This window comes from Lygodium microphyllum, chromosome 2 (genome assembly GCF_053477565.2).
Source record: "Lygodium microphyllum isolate KBCC chromosome 2, Lygodium_microphyllum_v1.1.10, whole genome shotgun sequence".
In the NCBI taxonomy this organism is placed as follows: Eukaryota; Viridiplantae; Streptophyta; class Polypodiopsida; order Schizaeales; family Lygodiaceae; genus Lygodium; species Lygodium microphyllum.
Window position 1 is genome coordinate 112,499,727 of NC_141136.1, and position 20,436 is coordinate 112,520,162.

At 44.5% G+C, this 20,436-nt stretch overlaps 1 protein-coding gene across 2 annotated transcripts in view; it reads left to right on the forward strand.

The window, feature by feature from the left end:
* The window catches only part of LOC148040197 (uncharacterized), an 89,230-nt gene that overhangs the window by 54,566 nt on the left and 14,228 nt on the right, over positions 1-20,436 (forward strand). The window lies entirely within an intron of this gene.

Below are 20,436 nucleotides of genomic sequence, written 5' to 3' on the forward strand. Positions count from 1 at the left end.
GGGAGATTGCTTTGATGCTCAGGAGTATTCTCATAATGGTGGGTTGTTGCTGAGTTGCTATATCACTTGCAGCATGCATAGTGACTCTGCACGATGAGAAAAGATCCATTATGAAAATGCAGGTGTTTTCAGTGAAAATAACATCTTATCCATTTAGCAGATGAGAAAGGAGAATCAGGAGGTTAAAGCTATGATGGAGTTATGAGCTGCTAAATCACCATACAGGAAGTGAAAAGAGGAGTTGTCTTTAGTGTTCTGTGATGGGAAGCAGTAGCAAAAGACACGGTAGTCCTTTTTAAGTTTCTTAGGCTTCTTTTATCCTTTCACTGCCTAGCCTGATTTGTATCTGACCTGGTCCAGTAGGCTGCCTCACTTTAAGCACTCATGTATGTATAAAAACACTTGCATATTTGTAAATCTTGGTGCTGCGGTACCATCTTGTGGGAACTCTGTCACATCACCATACAGGCAGAGAAACAATTCTGTCAGGAAATATAAGGAATTCAGTGGTAGCAGAATGCAAATGAAGTGGAATGTATGTATAAAAACACTTGCATATTTGTAAATCTTGGTGCTGGAGTACCATCTTGTGGGAACTCTGTCAAATCACCATACAGGCAGAGAAAAAATTCTGTCAGGAAATATAAGGAATTCAGTGGAACTTGGCAATGGTCATTTCACAAGTTCTTAGGTGCTTGTCATTATTTTACTGGCCAACTTGACTTTTAGCCCACCTGTGTCCATTGACAGTTTCACTTATAAAGCCAAACATATTGTCCATTGTAATTTGTACTTCCAGTAGGATGCCTTACTTTTTTCTTTTTCGTAATAGGTAATTGTATTAATCACAAAAAAAAAATAAATCAAGACTACATGATTGGAAGATCCAGGATGACTCTAGGCTATCGTGCATAACTCAACTCTCTTTTACAAACAACACATGAAAGGAACACCAAGGAGTACAAAAATCAGGGTAGGTTCACTAAAGAGGCTGCTCGATGCTAAGGTACTGAATCCTCTATAGACAAAGTATTGGCATGTTGAATAAGATCAAGCTGCCATTGAAGAAGTCCTTTAAGCTTGGCCAGATAATTTTGTATGCCCAAGGCAGCATTAAAAAGGAATGCATTGTGTGACCCAAATATGCCAGCAGCCCCAAGATCTAAGAAAGGGAAATAGAATCTTCATGTGAGGTTGCAGCAGACCATGATGCTTAGGCTTACCAAAAACCCAATCTAAAGGATGCATCCTGGGGTGCACCACAACATGCCACATATTAGAAAGGAGAAGCCAAATTGTTTGGGCAAAGGGACAAGAGATAAATTGGTGACAGGAAAATTCCACTGTAGTAGTACAGAAAAAACAGTTGCCATTCGAAATACCCCAAATGGCAAAGAGCTGAAGCAATGGGAAGACCACCCACCGACATGCTCCAAATGAATACCTTGCATCTGAACGGCGTCTTGTTATGCCATCCTTCTATGATTGTGAGTTTCCACCAGGCTTTAGTTTTGTGCAGTCCCCAAAGTGCATTAGCTTTAATGGTCAACCATGAATGATTTTTGGTCATGAGGTGGTAAATCTGATTAACTGAGGAAGATTGGAGACTCAAGTGGCCTGCAACGTTCCAATCCTACAAGCATAGTTGCATTCGTCCTACATATGGACTGGTTTGTTCCATATGATTCGTACGAATCGTACTGTATCGTACAATACGTATCCGTACCAATTCGTACAAAAAAGTTCCATATGATTCGTACGAATCGTAATGTACCGTACAATACGTATCCGTACCAATTCGTACAAAAAAATAGACTACTTTTGCCCATGAAGATTGGACCATACAATATCTCCCAACTTCCAAGCCTTATGTTTATTATCATAATTTCCAGCCTCTCTCACACACTCTCTCCCAACTTCCAAGATGAATATGCAATTCCACGCTTCTCTCTTTTCCTCTCTTTGTCTTTCTCTCTCCCCTTCCCCCCCCTCTATCATATGTAGTCCAAAATAACCAAGGAAATTTTTAATTTCATACTAATAGCATACGGTACCTTATAGAATCTTAAGGTGCCAATTAGTACCGTATTTTATCGTACTATACCGTATCGTACCCGACAACCCTACCTGCTAGAGATAGGCAGAATCTAGGGTAGGAAAAGGTTGGTAGTCCTGTAAAAGTCTGGAGACCTAGCCACAAAGGGCACAATAGTCAGGAGGGACCTAGAAAACGTGCCTAACTATGCAAAAAGACATGAGTGTGCATCGAGGCAAGAGAGTGGCATTAGCCACTGGGACCAATCCAAGGGGAGCCATGGTATGCTGTCCTCTGATTTGTCCTTCCATGAGAGTGGATGAGAAACTACCAGAATTTCCATTTGGAAAGAATGAGTAGCCAATCTATCCTTGGCCAGGTGCCAAGCACCATTTTCCATGAACATACCAAGTGGGTGAGAAGTACTGAAGCAGATGTAGAGAGTTGAACGTCGGTAGTAAGGACAGGATACCAAGAACCTTGAATCCTTGTATTACCCTGCCAAAGGCCGCGATCTTCAAGAAAATAACAAGCAATAACTGTCCAAGGTTGTTGACCAGCACACATGGACTGCAAAAGTAACCAACAAAGGGCTGTCATATGGGTATGCACGTCCAAAACAGCCCTACTCCCCATGGATTTCAATGTACCAACATGATTCCAAGATATCCATGATATACCAGCATGTAGTGAGTCTTTCTTCCATTGCATAAAGCGGAGGTGCAAGGTGATATCCCTCAGAGCTACGTTAGTCCAGGGAAGCAATGGCAAAAAGTAAATGAGCATGGGAAGCATAATGATTTGTGCCACTTTAAGGAGTTCATGAAAGGGCCAAGCTTGAGATTTCCAATAAACAGAATTTGGCTTCTAAATTGTGTGAGATCCATATGAGCAAGTGCTTGGGCTGCACATCAACACCCAAGGAACAACCAAGATGCCTCGCTTTTTGCATGTAGATACTCTTGTATTTGCAGATATTGGAGCTGGTAAGAGGAATCTCATCTATGCTTGGCATGCTGCTAATACTCATGTTGCATTTTCAATTGCTTCCTGTAGTTCCTTGTCTGTTCAATTTGCTGTTTTTGCAGCATTGCTTCTTTTGTTCTTTTGTTGCTATGCTTTGCACTTCTTGTAAGAGTGAAGCAATGCGGAAGCGAATGACCGTGACAAAGAGTGAATAGAGAGAAAAGAGAGAGAGAGAAAGAGACAATGAAACACAGAAAATCTGTAGTGAAGAATGTTGCATAAGGATGCAGAATTATACATGGGTGTAGAGAAAATATCTGCGTATGTCTTCTCCTCAAGGATCTCAATCTCCGTCAACCCTGAGAGCAATCTCCGCAATCAACAGATTGAAATTTGTCAAGAGACAATGTGTAGACTATTGAAAACTCAGCCTATTTATAGGCTATAAATAAATCAGTAAATGATCAGGTTAATTGCATTAAATGCAGTCGACTACAGTCGTGGATTGTCTGACAGTTGTCACCTGGCATTGCTGACATGGGTGTGTCTTGGAAATGACTCTCAACACTCCCTCTCAGATCTTGAACAAGGTAGCAGATGCAGGGATCTGGAGTGTTGGTGAAGTAAAACCTGGGGAAGTGTCTTCGTAAACAAATCTGCAATATTTGTCTTCGGTCTTATAGTATTCCACATCATTGGTCTCATCCAAAAACTTTTCCCTGATGAAGTGATATTGAATCTTTATGTGCTTCATCCGGGCATGGAAGATGGGATTTCGTGCCAAGGCAATGCAACTCTGATTGTCGCACCGCAAGATATTAGGGTGAGTCTGGGGGCAACCAGGCTCCCCCAACAATCTCCAAAGCCACACAGTCTCACATGTGGTAGAAGACGCAGCCCGATACTCTACCTCAGTCGAAGATAGGGCTATTGTGGACTGCTTCTTGTTACTCCAAGAGATAACATCAACACCCAAGGTAAAACAATAACCTGTAGTAGACCGTCTTTGATCCACATTACCAGCCCAATTTGAATCGCTCCAACTCGCAAGAACAAGATCAGAAGCACCTGTACCTGCTGGACAAGAAATCTTGAGATCGGAGGCTCCCCTCAGAAACCAAAGTATCCTCTAAGCAGCGTGCAAAAGCACTTGTTGAGGTGCACTCATGAACCTACTTTTTCAACTTGTAAACCGTCCCATCTGAGGAACCAAAGCCAGGAGGCTGCTCTACATAGATCTCTTCCTTCAGATCACCATTTAAGAAGCCTGACTTCACATCCAACTGTGAAAGACATGCCATTTCCTTTGACTAGCCAAGGCAAGAACAACACGAATAGTCGCCATGCGAGCAGTAGGGGCAAAAGTATCATGGAAATCAACACCTAGGCACTGTGCAAAACCTTTAGTAACAAGGCGAGCCTTGTGCTTGTCCAAAGAGCCATCACTATGGTACTTGGTCTTGAAGACCCGTTTAACACCAATCACCTTCTTATAAGAGGGATGAGGCACAAGGTACCAAGTGCCATTCCTCTCAATAGCCTCCAATTCGGCTTCCATCGCTTTCCACCAATGATTAGACTGTAAAGCTTCCTTCACTGATGTAGGCTCTCTATCCTGTATAACACGGGATATCAAACAGTAGTTAGAGCAAACAAGCTCCATCGTATATGCTTGGTGCCGCCGTAACCTCCGCGGTCCATCCTGTGGTTGCCACTCCTCAGGGACCCCCTCGATCCCTGAATCTCAGAGCATATCACGGGCCCAACGAGGAGGAGGTCGACTTGCCTCGACGCTCTCCATTTGTTGAAGTTTTTGGAAGGTCCTTATTTAGTGGTTGGGTAGTAGACTCCTTATCCGAAGAAGAGTCCTCAAGAGACACAAGCTCAAGAGGAACAGTTGCTGGGGTCCATTTATCACTGGGATCTCTAAGTACAAGGTGATCCTCACCCCCCTTTGGGGCTGGGACCTCCATAAACCGAACATCACGGCTTGTGTAGACATCCCGCTTAATAGGACCATATAATCGGTAGCCTTGAGATTGTGAGCTATAGTCCACAAACACCTGTCTGCTGGAAGTTGCTTCAAATTTGTCACGTTGGGTTTTCGGGGTGTGAATATAAGTATTACACCCAAAAACCCTGAAATAAGAAACATTGGGCTTTGATCCAAAGTACGCCTCAAAAGGATTCATGCCAACAACAACGGAAGTAGGGGGACGATTAAGGATGTGAACTGAAGTAGCCACAGCCTCGGCCCATAAACACTGAGGTGTCTGATGATGCTCCATCATAGTACGGGCCATCTCGATCACACTGCGATTCTTCCGCTCCAAGATGCCATTCTCCTGAGGGGTGTTTGTATTGGCAAACTCCTGGTGTATGCCATGATTTGCACAAAACTGAGCAAACTCAAGTTGGAGAAAGCCTTCGACTTAAGCTTCAAGAAATAGGCCCATGTCATCTTGCTGTAATCATCTACAATGAGCATGAAATACAAACTCCCTCGAAGGGATTCCGTTCTCATCGGTTCATAAAAATCGGTGGAAACAAGCTTTAAGGGTGCTGAAGACCGCCTTGAAGTCTTGCTGGGAATAACATCACAAGTCTGCTTCCAAAGGATGCAGGATACACAAGGGTACTGACTCACCACAGTATCTGGCAAACCTTGAGATATGCTCCCGCATGGATGATGACTTGTTGACACTCATAGTCCTCATTTGCACTTCCAAAGAAATGCGCTTCATGATGGTCATCCCCCTAGTCACCGTCAAATGCTCTATGTGAGAGATAATAGCTGTCGTATATGAGAGAGATAAAAACGAGCGAATGCGTGCATTGAGTTTATCCCAATGTGCCTGAGCCTTTGTGTTGGAGTTGTGATGGGCGATTTAGTCCGATAACTGATATGATGAGAATAAAGGAATACCACACAGTTCCATTCAAAACAGAGGCACGAGATACGTTTCACCTCCTAGCCTTGCCTAGTTAATTGCTGGCAACTCACATTGTGATCCGATTGCCAGCCATCAATTCTTGGTGAGTCCTACTATTCTTGGACTCTCTTTAATTCTAGGCTTCCCTAAACCCCGTTCGGGTGCCCAAGGCCTTCGGACGGTCATTCCTCGTGCCTGTTTCCCATAATTTACCTTATTTATGTAACATTTCCTTCCCCTTAAGAATCGGTTTTGTCCTCGAAAACGATACTTGGAAGGTCTAAATGTAAATTGGGAAACCTTTTCCTTAAGATACTTACTCGCTCCCATGTTGAGCTTTCTTCTGAACAATCTTTCCATTTGACCAAACATTCTTGATAAATAGTATTTCTTGTTCATCTGTTACGAACATTTAATATTCTTTCTGGTTCATGTGGATTAGATTGGTCATCTAATAACTCTTCAATGTTATCATTTAGGATTAGATTATCCAAATTACCCAGCTTCTTCCTTAACTTATTTACATGAAAAACTGGATGTATTTTACTACCAGAAGGTAGTTGGAGCTTGTAAGCCTGTTCTCCCATTTTTTTAAGTATTGTGAAAGGACCATAATACCTGGGTGAAAGTTTTGGACATTGTCCCGTTTTCATGGTTTTAGTTTATTTAGGCACTTTAAGATAGACCAATTCTCCTTCTTCAAAGGAGATGTCTCTTTCGTGAGGATCTGCATAAGCTCTAGCTTGATTTTGAGCTTTCTTAATATTTTCTTGAGCAAATTTTAACATATTGTTCATATCCTCCAAAAAATCCTTGGCTGCTTAAACCTTTTCCTTATGCAGTTCTACTGCATGAGGAGCTCTGGGTTGAAACCCATACATTAACATAAATGGACTATATCCAGTGGAAGAGTGCTTGGCACTGTTATATGCAAACTCTGCTATATCGATAGATACTCTTCCCAATTAGTTTGCCTTTTACTTACATATGCCTTGAGCATATCTTTAAGGATTTGGTTAACCCTTTGAGTTTGCCCATCTGTTTGCGGGTGGTCTGCCGTACTCATGCTAAGTTTAGTATCCAACTTCCTAAATACCGCACGCCAAAATTGACTATCAAATTTTCTATCACGATCAAAGCATATCTTCAAGGATTTGGTTAACCCTTTGAGTTTGCCCATCTGTTTGCGGGTGGTCTGGCGTACTCATGCTAAGTTTAGTATCCAACTTCCTAAATACCGCACGCCAAAATTGACTATCAAATTTTCTATCACGATTAAAAACTATATTTGCCGGAAGGCCATACAATTAGTACATGTTCTCTACGAACAATCTAGCCAATTCTGGTATTTTAACATCAGTTGAAGTTGGAATGAACCTAGCCATTTTGGTTAACCTATCCACAATCACCCACACAGAGTCGTGCCCCCTCCGTGTTCTGGGTAATGCAACAATAAAATCCATGGAGATACTCTTCCATTTTCCCGAAGGAATCTCTAATAGATGAAAAAGTCCTCCCATTTTTAATCTTTCAGATTTATTAACTTGTCATTTATTACATTTGACCACATAGTCAAGGACGTCCTTATTCATTCCAAGCCAATAGAAGTGCCTTTTAATAAGACCATAAGTCTTATTAACTCCTGGATGTCCCGCGCTAGGGGTATCATGACACTCAAAGAGTATCTGGCGCCTTATTTCTTTATCTTTCGGGACACATACCCTACCCTTGTAGAGTAAATAACCATTATTAATGGTAAAATTCTTCCACTTAAATCCGGTTTGAGCAACCCCTGATGCTCCATTTCCTTGTTGAACATCCTCAGATATTCCTTCCTTAGTGGAGGCTCTTCCATTTGGATCCCCATTTTCTATTGCTTCCCATATGTTGGAATATGCCAGATCAACCTGACATTTTCTTTTAAAGATTGAAGCAAATCGGAAGTGAACTGAGTAAAACTCAATTCATTTATGATGGGCATTCTGCTGAGTGCATCAGCCACTATATTATACTTTCGTTTTCTATACCTTATCTCATAGTCAAACTCTTGGAGGAGTTCGGCCCATCTGGCTTTACGCCCTTGTAGATCCAGTTGGTCATTAAGCCACTTAATGCTTTCATGATCCGACAAGATCAAAAGTTTGGCACTGTACAAATAGTGCCTCCATTTTTTCATTGCATGTACTATTGCATACATCTCCCTCTCATAAACATAATAATTCTGTTTTGCACGGTCTAATTTCTTGCTTTCAAAAGCAATTGGTTGACCTTCTTGTAATAAGACCGCGCCTATTGCCTTATCATTGGCATTGGCTTCAACCACAAATGGTTTATTGGGATCCACAATTAATAGTACTGGAGTTGTAGCAATAGCTACCTTAAGTTTTTGAAAACTTTCATTTTGGTCTGTTCCCCAATTAAAGCTCTTTCCTTTCCCTTTAAGTTGGTCTGTCATTGGAACAACTATTTTGGCATAATCTCGAATGAATCTATGATAAAATCCAGATAAACCTAGGAAGATCTGCAGCTCTTCCAAGTTCCTTGGAGATGGCCATTCAATAATTGCCCTTACTTTTTCTGGATCCATCTTGATTCCCTCTTTCGAGATAATGTCTCAAATATTTGACCTCTTGTGCGAAGAATTCACATTTAGTTTTCTTCGCATAAAGGGAATGTGTTCTTAACAATTAGAATACCAATTGTAAGTGTTCCAAATGTTCTTCTCTTGATTTACTAAAGATCAAGATATCATCTAAGAAGACTACTACAAAATGTCCTAGATAGGGCCGTAATACACTATTCATCAGCTTCATAAAGGTAGCTGGTGCATTAGTGAGGCCAAAATGCATCACCAAAAAATCATAATGCCCGTATCTAGTACGAAATGCTGTCTTAGGAACATCTTGTTGTTTAGTTCTTACTTGGTGATAGCCTGATCTTAAATCTATCTTTGTGAAGAATTTTGCCCCTTGTAATTGATCAAAAAGATCTTCCATTCTGGGCATAGGAAATTTATATTACAGAAAAGTAAGAAAATTGTTGCTTTATATTATAGAAAGTAAAAGTGTTTTGTACAGGAAGAGACCATAACATATATAGCTCACAAGCTTCCTTCTTTATCAGCTTCTGAGCCTCAGTGGAACACAACAAAGGATTATCAGATACCTCATGTTCACCTTGAATCACAAAAGTCTTACCATCCCTTTCAAATTCCAGTGTATTATGATGATAACTACGTTTTAAGGATGGTTCCAATCCCCATAGCCACTCCCTCCCTAAAGCAATATCAACTCTTTCCATATTCATAATTTGGAAATCAAGTTTATCTTTATATCCTTGGATCTCAATTTCCAAATTGGATACCATTGTATCCCATATTTTATTATCTTGACCTTGCATCATACAAACAACATATTGATGCCCACTCTTTTGTTGGGGAAGTTTCAATTTTTTGACAAGTGCATAATTTATGAAATTGCGGGTAGCGGAGTCTTCAATCATGACTCTAACCCTCTTTCCAGCTATCAATCCATGCACTCTAACTAAATCATGTGGCCCAAAAGTAGGCTGTCACATAGAAGTTGATATACAACACCTGTGTTATACATCCTTGTGCAAAACCTCTAAAGATTTATACCTTTCATGCCCCTTTAATTCTAGAGTCTACACTACATGGATTTGTTTTCCTTTTCCCTTGCCCTTGTCCTTATCCTTTCCTTTATCTTCTCTCTTTTTCCTTTGAGGGCAATTCCAGGCAGCATGGTTAGGGGATAGGCAATTGAAACACAGCTTTTCCTTTTTGGCCTTATCAAAGTCATCTGGACTTAACTTTGGCCTTACATATTGTTTCTTTTCAAAAGGTTGTTTCTTGCCCTTAAAAAATGGCATTTTCCTTTTAAATTTGCCTACAATTTTTGAGGTTTCCAATTCCTTAGTCTTGGGCTCCGTATTAGTGAGACTAGTGAGTGTACCTAGACGCGTACTATCTTCATTGATTAATGCAAATTTAATTGCCTCTTCAAGCGTCTTAGGTGAACTCCTTTTTACTTCCTTTTCATAGGCCTTATCTAGTCTCTTAATGAATTCTCTTGTCTTTTGAAATTCATCTATTCCTTTCAATTTGAGGATTATCTCACAATATTCCTCCAGATATGTCAGCAGGGGTCTTCCCTTTTGTCTGACATAATCCCAATCTTCCCAATTTCTTTCCATTTCATTTTCAGGAAGGAATTCTTTCAAAAAGACGGATTCAAATTGAGCCCAAGTTTCAGGTATTTTATTTGCCTCCTTTAAAGTTCGCTACCATTTATATGCCTTTGGCCCCAAAGTTAAACTGGCCTCTAACGCTTGGAGATGTGGTGGAGTATTTTTAAGTTTGTGTAAATCTTCCCATTTTTGGAGAAAATTAAAGATAGTGTATTTATTTCTATCTTTTTCCTCCCTGTGAAACTGAGGGGGTTTCATATATTTTAAAATTGGATTATCCCTCAACTTGTGGTGGGGTTTCTTAGGATCTCGCATAGTCACATCCAAATCTTTTGATGAAGATGGGATATCCGAGGTTTCTATCTTATTTTTATCCCTTTTTAGTAATAAAATTAATTGAGATTTTATTTCGGTAAGTGTTTGAGTTAAAAATTCCATTTGAACCCCCTGTGCCTGCACACGAGCAGTTAGATCATCAAATTGTTCTCGTGTGGCAAAAAATTCTTTCCACTGTTCTTCTTGTATCTCCGTTTCATGGGGATCTACCATAGGGTGGTCCCCAGAACTAGAACCTTCTATTATTCCCTCTTTCCCTTTTTTTTCCATTAATACACTGGAATTGAAAAGCAAATATAAGAAATTTGCATATAAAGTAAAGTACTTCCCTGGTTATAGTGACAGGGCAACTGTTGCTGGTTTTAATAATAACCTTGAAGAGTGAGGGATAATGTATCTTTCCCGAATTGAGCCGGTCACGCTGGAAATGAAACTTATTTGTAGAAACGACAAGTATTTAGGCCCCTTCTTAGTGGTCACATGAACCATCAATACGCCTTTCTTGAATTTGTTCTCTGCCCAACCTGTACTTGTCATACAAGTGCAGTCGGAGCTGGTGACAGAGACACCAGACAATAGAGAGTAACATGCAGTCGGGCTGGTCACAGAGACACCAGATGGTAGTACCGTTTTTTATTTGGTTGCGCCTCACGAAGTAAACGATGTCCAGGATACGGGCGCTAAGCGTGTGGGACAGCGTCTTCACGCCAGATGACGAGTGACGTGTCGGGAAAGAACTTTACGTCAAATTTCATATGACGTGTCAAGTGGGCGCGAGGGAAAAAAAAACTTCACACATAAACAGAAGCGAGACTCGACGGCTCTGAAGACAGAAAGACCCGATGGCTCTGAAGAAAGGATGACCCGACAACTCTGAAGGAGGAGGATCCAACGCCTGCTTTGATACTAGTGTTGGAGTCGTGATGGGCGATTCAGTTCGATAACTAATATGATGAGGATAAAGGAATACCACACAGTTCCATTCAAAACAGAGGCACGAGATACGTTTCACCTCCCAGCCTTGCCTAGTTAATTGCTGGCAACTCACATCGTGATCTGATTGCCAGCCGTCAATTCTTGGTGAGTCCTATTCTTGGACTCTCTTTAATTCTAGGCTCCCCTAAATCCCGTTCGGGTGCCCAAGACCCCCGGACGGTCATCCCTCGTGCCTGTTTCCCGTAATTTACCTTATTTATGTAACACTTTGCCAACTCCGCCTTCTCACTGGAAGAGAGTTTGGACTCGTTGCGCGAAGAAGGATGATTGACAGCCTCCGTAACAAGCTCCACCAAATCATAGGACTCCAATATGGCAAGCATCATGACCCGCCAGATGCAATAGTTCTCACCATCGAGCTTTTGATTTGAAGGAAGAGCCGCTAGGATGGGCACCTTCCGGTCCAGGATCGCCTCAAACTCTGTCTCGGCCTCAGAAGACATGTGCACCTACAATGCCTACACAAAACACAAAAAAAACAGTCCTCTCTGACTATGAAAATATAGTCTGTTAGGGCTGAGGTTCGCTCATCCTATTCCTTCTTCACCCGCCGGAGGCGATGAAAATGTAAAATTTGCACTTGAAGCCCAAAAACACAGCCTTCTTCCTTCCCGCCGGAGGCGATGAAAAGGTAAAATCTGCACTTGAAGCCCAAAAATGCGCCTTCTTCCTTCTCTAATAGCAAAAAAAACAGCAACAATTTCAGCAGATCTTCTCTTTTCTTGCACGCCCACACTCACCTCAATCTAGTTCTGATGCACAGCCTACCTGCTCGCATTTGAACGGTGAAAACGCAGCCTTGTGTTGTGCTGAAAACTCCTCTTCAGATAGGTCCTTCAATGCTTTGATACCATGTGAGAGTGAAGCAATGCAGAAGCGAATGGCCGTGACAAAGAGTGAACAAAGAGAGAAGAGAGAAAGAAAGAGATAGTAAAACATAGAAAATCTACAATGAAGAATGTTGTATAAGGATGTAGAATTATACACGTGTGTAGAGAAAATATCTGCATATGTCTTCTCCTCGAGGATCTCGATCTCCATCAGCCCCGAAGGCAATCTTTGCAATCAGCAGACTGTGTTGGAAATAAAGGCCTCGTGCCTTTAAATGTGCTCGGGTGTGAACACACCCTTAGCACTTGTACTTACGCATATATATCTATCTAAAAACCTAAAGGTACACACTCGTCATTGTACCTAAAAATGTGCTCACTCTACTCTACTCTGTCTCACTCTCTGTCTCTCACTATGTGTAACGACTGATTGTCTTGATCTCCGTGTCTAACCCGTCACTATAAACTGTTATTAGAGCTGGTAAGAGATAGCTTAGGTGTTGCAGGAGTCCCAAGCGGACTCGACGCGTAGTAGTTGACAGTCGACAGGTGCAGGGAAGTTGTAGGCATGCTTGTGTGTAGGAGAGACAGTTGACTGGTTCAAGAAAAGAAAGAAAAATCTTTGAGTAGTTGTTTTTCGTAAAAGGTAATTGTATTAATTACGAAAAAAATACAATATTACTTGATTACAATATACATGATGACAAGCCAGGCCATCATGTGAAGAGGTGCTAAGTACTACGAGTTACAATTTCATGGCAATTATGCGGAGGAAATTGCCATATGCCAAGGACGGAAGTCCTCCGTAGAGAGCAAATCAGAACGATGGAGAAGAGCTAACTGCCAATACAAGAGGCCCTTAAGCCTCACAATATGCCCCTGAACATTATGGGCGGAGTCAAACAGAAAAGCATTCCGAATGGTCCAGTTATGCCAACAGTCCCAGTATCGAAGAAAGTGGTACATGAGCTTCATATGTGGCTGTGCGGGAGTAGGGTATTTGGGCCGGCCCAAAACCCAATCAAAGGGGCGCAGTGTGATCCCAACCACCCCTCGCCAAACGGCCGACAAAAACAACCAGACTTTCTTAGCGACGGGGCAAGAAATAAATCGGTGGCGGGCAGATTCCATAGTAGTGGTGCAAAAGAAACAGGTGCCATTGGAGATTCGTCGCTTGGAAAGAGCCGAAGCAAGCGGAAGACCCCCAATCATCACTCTCCAAAGAAAGACTTTGTATTTAAAGGGTGTCTTGTTGACCCAGCCCTCCATCACAGTTGCCCTCCACCAAGACCGGGATTTACGCAATCCCCATAAAGCATTCGCTTTAGTAACTAGCCATTGATTGTCTTTAACCAGAAGATGATACACTTGATTAGCAGAAGCTTTGCTCAAATGCAGCCGGCCTTGTAGGTCCCAATCCTGCCAGGGATGATCCAAAGCAAGAGCAGGAAAGGGTTGTCTGCTCTAGAGCACCATCGAAAGCTGTTCCCATATAGGCCTATATCCACGAGGGATCCGGAAGAGCCTCCTAGCAGTACGAAACGATATAAGCACATTGCGACTGGCAAGGGTGGCATCCGCGACTGAAGACAAGCCCAAACGTGCCATCCGGTTGAATTGTGGTCTAAGCTCATGTTTACCTTCCCACGAAAGTAAACGCGAGACTGCCAGTACTTCCAATTGAAAAGAGTTAGTAGCCAAGCGATCCTCCGTTGGGTGCCACTGAGCCTTTTGAAGGACGTGTTTCCAGGAACACACCAAATGAGTAAGCAGCGATGACGAAGAACTGGAAAACCGCGAATCCGCATTAAGAACATGCCACCAAGAACCTTGGAGTTGGGTAGTGCCATGCCGAAGCCCATGGCCCTCGAGGAAATAACGGGCGATAGCGACCCATGGATGATGATCATCCGAGCACATGGCGCGGAAAAGGGACCAACGAAGTTCCTGCATGTGAGATTGGGCATCTAAAATCGCTCCGCCACCCATGGGTTTGGGGGTGCACACATGCGACCACGAGATCCAGGAAATACCTGCATGCACTGAGTCCTTCTTCCATAGCATGAAGCGAATAGACTGAGTGAGAGCATTCAGAGTCGTGGGAGTCCAGGGCAACAATGGCAAGAAATATGTGAGCATTGGCAACATAATTATCTGGGCTACTTTGAGGCGAACATGAAAAGGCCAGGCCTGAGACTTCCAATACATAAACTTGGCCACCATTTTCTGAGAAATCCACTGCAGAAGCTGTTTTGGAGGAACATCGACACCCAAAGGGTATCCAAGATGCCTTACAATGGAACCTCGAGGAACAACCAGACCCTGCCAGTCCAAGGACTGCAAATCCGACTCCGTGCAGCTTAGAATGGCTGATTTGAGCGCATTGATACGAAGGCCTGACGCCTGACCAAAGAGACCCCAAACATCCAATGCTTTTCGAAGGTTATCCTTATCCGCCCGCAAAATCATAAAAGTATCATCCGCCAGTGATTGGCCAATGAAGTGTTGTCCTGTAGGAAGCGACAGTCCAGCCAACTGGGAAGAGGCGGCCATATGTGTTAACATGGAAAGAACTGGATGTGTCGCAAGGGCAAAGAATAAAGGGCTCAAAGGGCACCCCTGTCTGACAGAACGGGCAAGGACAAATGGTTCAGTAACACCTCCGTTCAGCATGACTCGCGAAGACGCCGCAGCACTAATGGTGTAGATCAGATGAGACATCCGAGCACCAAAGCCCATAGCAGACATAAGGTCAGCAACGAAAGACCAGTCCAGATAGTCAAAAGCCTTTTCCAGGTCCAGTTGAATCAATACCACCTCCTGATTAGAATGGCGGGCATAATCAATGGCCAACTGGGCATTCAAAACATTATGTAGAATATTTCGGCCCTTAATGAAACCATACTGGAAAGGTGCACAAGGGCAGGGAGATGCTTATGGAGCCGATTCGCCATTATTTTGGAAAAGATTTTGTACATTGAACCCATCAAAGAAATGGGGCGCCACTGAGTCAACTTAGATGGAGAAGGAACTTTTGGAAGCAATTTAATAAGTCCTTGTTTCCATGAGGGAGGCATGATTCCCGTTTCCCACACCTGTTGAAACAAAGCCTGTAATGGTTTCGCCAATTGGGTAGCGAAAGCCTCAAAGAACTCATTGGTGAGACTGTCCCAACCCGGACTTTTATCTTTGGGCAAGTGTAATAAGACATCCATAACCTCTGCTTCACCAATATCTGACTCCAGAGTAGCTTGCATGTCCTGCGGAAGCTGATTGTGGACCAGGTCATAAAAAACCGAACGGGCCTGAGTAATTTGGGCTGAAGGTGGGGAAGCGGAACCCAGAAGGTCACGGAAATAATTCCTGCACATATGCACAATAGTCTGTGGATCCAGGATAAAATGGCCTTGTGCATCCTCGAGTCTGGTCATATTCTCTCGAGCAGGAGAGGCATGGAGAGCTCGAAAGAACTTATGTGTCTGACATGCACTATCTTGCAAAGTCTCTGTCAGATGTTGCAATTTGGCCTGCTGATACGATTTTAGCTGGAATTCTTTAATAAGATCGGCCACCCGCATGGCCAGTGCAAGCAGAAATGCATCATCCGGAGTGTCCACCAGCAGGGAGCGAACCAAAACCAGCAAGTCCTCCGCTGCCCGTCGACGGCGCCGACAAAGAGAGGCATGATAGATCCCATATTGCCGAGCAACCCGCTGCACATTAGAGAGCAATCTTTCAAATGACGCAGTGCCCTGAGAGGAAAAGTCCAAGGAGAATCTGTCAAGCAATTGTTGCATATAGCCCTGAAAAATGGTATGCTTTAAGTAGGACGAGTTGAAACGCAAAGGGAGTCTCTCCAGAAATTGCTTGAAAGGGGCAATGGGTTGTGCAAGCAACTCGAACTGCAGAGGGAAGTGGTCCGACAAGACATATTACTGCAACACTTTTATTTCGAGCATCTCAGGCAGAAAATCATCATTCTGCATGATATATATAGGGTCCAGCCGCGACCATGTTGTGGCATACTGGGCCGAATGGAAAGTAAAGCCTGGAGAAGACGGGTGTAGCCAGGACCAAAGATCTTGCTTAAGAACAGCAAGAGCCAACTCTTGCCACATACAACTTTCCGGTGCATCCATGACCGAGTGCTCCGATGTAGACTGAGAAGAATCAACACACATATTGAAATCCCCCATGAAGAAGCCCCGTCTGCCAAGTGATAATGAAGTCTTCAAGGTCTGCCAAAGCTCCCGGCGAGAGAACGAATCATTCGGAGCATAGAGGCCAAGTAACCATAGGATTTCCCCTTCGAATAGGATTTCAATCACCAAGAAGCGGCCATGAACGTCATTTTTAATAAGAACAGGCTGATATTTGGCATGTACAATCATGAGCACACCCGAATAATGCATAGCCTGTGTTCCTGCATAGAACAAATGAAAGCCATGGCAATCCATAACTTTACCGGCGTCACCGTGACTCTTGTGCTCAACAGCGCACAGGACGTCCCACTGATTCTCATACAATGCCGTCCACATGGCATGTTGCTTGTGGCGAGAACAAATCCCTCGCACATTCCACGTGGCCACTTTCATGTGTATACAAAACACAATCAGGTACGAGGCACAGCTTGCCTCGATTTGACTTTGTCGGCGAGAATGTCCACGACTCCCTCATCCAAGAAATCCGCCAACACCGCAAAAGAGTTCTGAGGGCCGGATTTGGAAGAAGACGGCATATCTGCTTGCTTGGGGTTGGAACGTGGGTAACGACGATCCCACGGAGTAATGACGTTGCCCCTGGTATCAAAAGCCAGCTGTGCAGGTGGGCCCTTTAGACGATCCGAATACATTTTCCTGGCTGGTTGATGACGGGGAGTTGAAGAAACCATAGCAGGGGCAGAGCGCTCAGAAGACATCATCTCCTTCCTGCGCATGTATGTTCGCATGGAATCTTGTGAGGTAGTAGGCACAGTACTCTCCATGCCAGCACCAATCCTGGTGCATTTTTTGGCACGTACTTCAACCCAATCAGTGGCACGGGAATCCAGACCCGAAACCTGTTGTTTACCTTTGGCCAGAACTTGGGGCGGATGGATAGTATCCCGCGACGGAGCATCGCACACCATATCTTCCATGGGCGGAGCAACATGACCGGTATCTGAGACGTGTTGTTGCTCAGGGCATTCAGCCATAAAGTGTCCCAACTGTCCACAGGAAAAGCAATGGCCGGCAAAATTGCCCCATTTCAAACGAAAGTGTAGCGGATGCATGCCAGAGCAATTGAGGCGTAACCAAGCAGGCCGTTTCCTTGCAGTATCCCATAACATGTACAAGCGGTTGCGATTCACAGCCCTGAGACTGGGAGGGACCAGAACCGTGCCCACAGCGGCAATAGCTCCTTCAATAGCGGCCAATAAACAGCCGGACAATTTTCCACTTCTACCCACACAGGGCATTCACGTTGCAGGAGGTGCTGGAAATCTGCCATCGGGCGCCATGGAACCACATGAACCAACCGACGATCAAAAAACAACGGCAGTTTAGACAGGAGAGCAGCACGGTGCGTCTCGGTTTTCAAGAGGACCTAAAAAAAACCTCGGGATCCAACAAAAATCTCCTCAACACATTCCCCTTGTAGCAGACTCTGCAGCCATTGGCGAATACAGGAAAGCAGCGGGATTTGACCAGTGAAGAAGAGTATCACCGCGCGATCATAAAATACCGAAAAGGAGCGCAGGACAGTTTTTGGGTCGACGGTTGCTTCCAGAACATCGTCTGGAGCAGAGTCAGAGAAGGCTTCCTGATTATGTTGAACATATTCACCAAGCAGAGTGTTGGCAAATTCCAACAGATGCTCCCAGTCCATCTCCTGAGAGTCCACAGAATCCGAAGTAACCTGCGCATAGGAACGATCCGGAGTAGCACCTATCTCTTCCGGTGCATGCTTGGTACGTTTACCCGCAGGCTGGATGTCAGGACCCGGGGGCAATTCTTCCGTGCACGGAACCATATCCTCCGGTTCCTCAGCATCAGAGTCCGGGCCAAGTGCTGCCACCGTTTGGTCTATGAAATCCAGATCCAAACCAGCCATCGTGTATGACGAGCTGATCCCGAAGAAGGGCTGACCGACAGTGCAGAGCTGGACCGCTCACTCTCTCTCCCTTCTGCCTCTCTCTCTCTCTGTGAACAGAGCCGGGGGCACGCTATCCTGGACGCTGCCTCTCTGACGATGGTCAGGTTCCGGTTTTTACAGGAGCTGGGCGCCTCTGCACAAAAGGAGGAACGCACGCAGGCGGAGCCTCGAACGGCAGCACAGGCGAGGTAAACGGGGCGGCTGCAGACGTTTCAGCGGGACAGGCAGTAGACAGGGCGGTGACTGGCCGGAGCGGACAGCGTCTGACAGGCGATGACGGCTTTTAACAGACGAGGGCGGATAGGTCTGGCGGGCTATGGCGTCTGACAGGCGAGGGTTGATCTGGTAGCGAACAGGACGACGTGCAGGTCTTGGTAGGCGAACAGGTCGACGTGCAGGTCCCGCGGCGGGTCGGACCGGTCAGATGGGCGGTGCCGCAACGGGTCAGGTCAGGGCGAGAGGGCGCAGGCGAGACGGAGCAAGGGGGCGCAGGCGAGACGGAGCGAGGGCTGGGGGCGCGGGTCGCAGGTCGCGCAGGCAGCGACAACGGATCACGCACAAACGGGGCTGCGTCAGGGCTCCTGTCGGGAGGGCAAAGCGGCGGCGCGTCAGGTCAGGACAGCGGCGGTGCGTCAGGTCAGGACAGCGGCAGCACGACGCGCAGGCAACGAGCGTGTTTCCATCGCGCCCGTCTCTCCTCTCTCTCTCTCTCTCTCTCTATCTTTGAGTAGTTGTTTATCGCCTTGCGAAGGCCTGGTACATTCTTAGGGACGAGACAAGATCGGAAGCTGATGCCTTGTCTTCCTAGGGGTGGCAACTAGCTAAAAAGCAAAGCAAATAAAAGAAGATTGGAGCAAAAATAAAAGTGAGCATTAGAAAAGGATTAAGTGTCGCCTTGCGAGGGCTTGGTAGGTTCTTGGGTACTGAGACAGGACCTGAGGCCAATGCCTTGTTCTCCTTGGGTCACTACGCTCAGCTCCCTCCTTTTTACATGCCCAAGTATGAAAACCTAAAAAAAGATGTGCCAAAAAAATGCTGATACTTTTTGATCAGGCTATAGGAGTTCTCACCTAGGAGGAGCTCTTGTTGAGTTGACTTGAGTAGGTAGGTAGTTCAGGCCACCACTTAGAATGACCTCTTTGATAGTTCTTGTTAGTTTGGATGTGTTGGAACAGTTGGTTAGTGACTAGCTTTTGGCTTTCTGTCAGATTATGCTAGGCCTACTCCTCTTGGATTTCATACCTTGTTTTTGTCAAGGGGTAGGGTGAAAGCTATAATGTCTATTGTTGAGTATCTATTTTGTATCAGCTTAATGCTCTTTGTGGTTGTGTCTATGTGCAGATCTATTCGTGGGATTCCACGGCTTGAGTTGCCCTCTCTTGTAATCGCCAATGACAGTTGCATTTTAGGAGCCCACTTTGAGGCATTCTTGAAGCATTTAAGGCAAGTTTAGGAGCAAAAAAGTGCCCGGGAGATGCTAAATAGCGTGTTTTCATGGAAAATTCAACGGTGGTGGATAGCAAAGAGCGAGCGTCTGCGCCACATGCGACTGACGGGCGCCTGTTCTGCGCGATAGGATTGCAACAATGTGTTTACCGACGGGACCCGCGTGATGCGAACGGGCAGTGTCAGCCCTGATGAGTCAACGGACCCGTCATCCAACCTTTTTTCCCTTCAAATTCTTTTTTGAAATTCCTCTTCTCCTGCCGAGGGTTCACGCGTGGAGGTGCAGCTTCCATTTATTGTGCAATCTTGGCCCAGAAATTTGGGGCTTTTCTCAGATTTGGGGAATGTGATGTAGGACAAGCAAATTTCTCTCAGAAATTGCCGGAATTGGTGAAATCTTGCATCCAACATTTGGGGCTTTTCATGTACATGCACAAATTGGGCTGAAATTCACCCAATTTCTTGACATTGATGCACATTGGACCCCGTGCAATTTGGGCCTTTTGTTGTTTGGGTAAAATTTGTGCAGCATTTGGTCATTTTATGTACATGT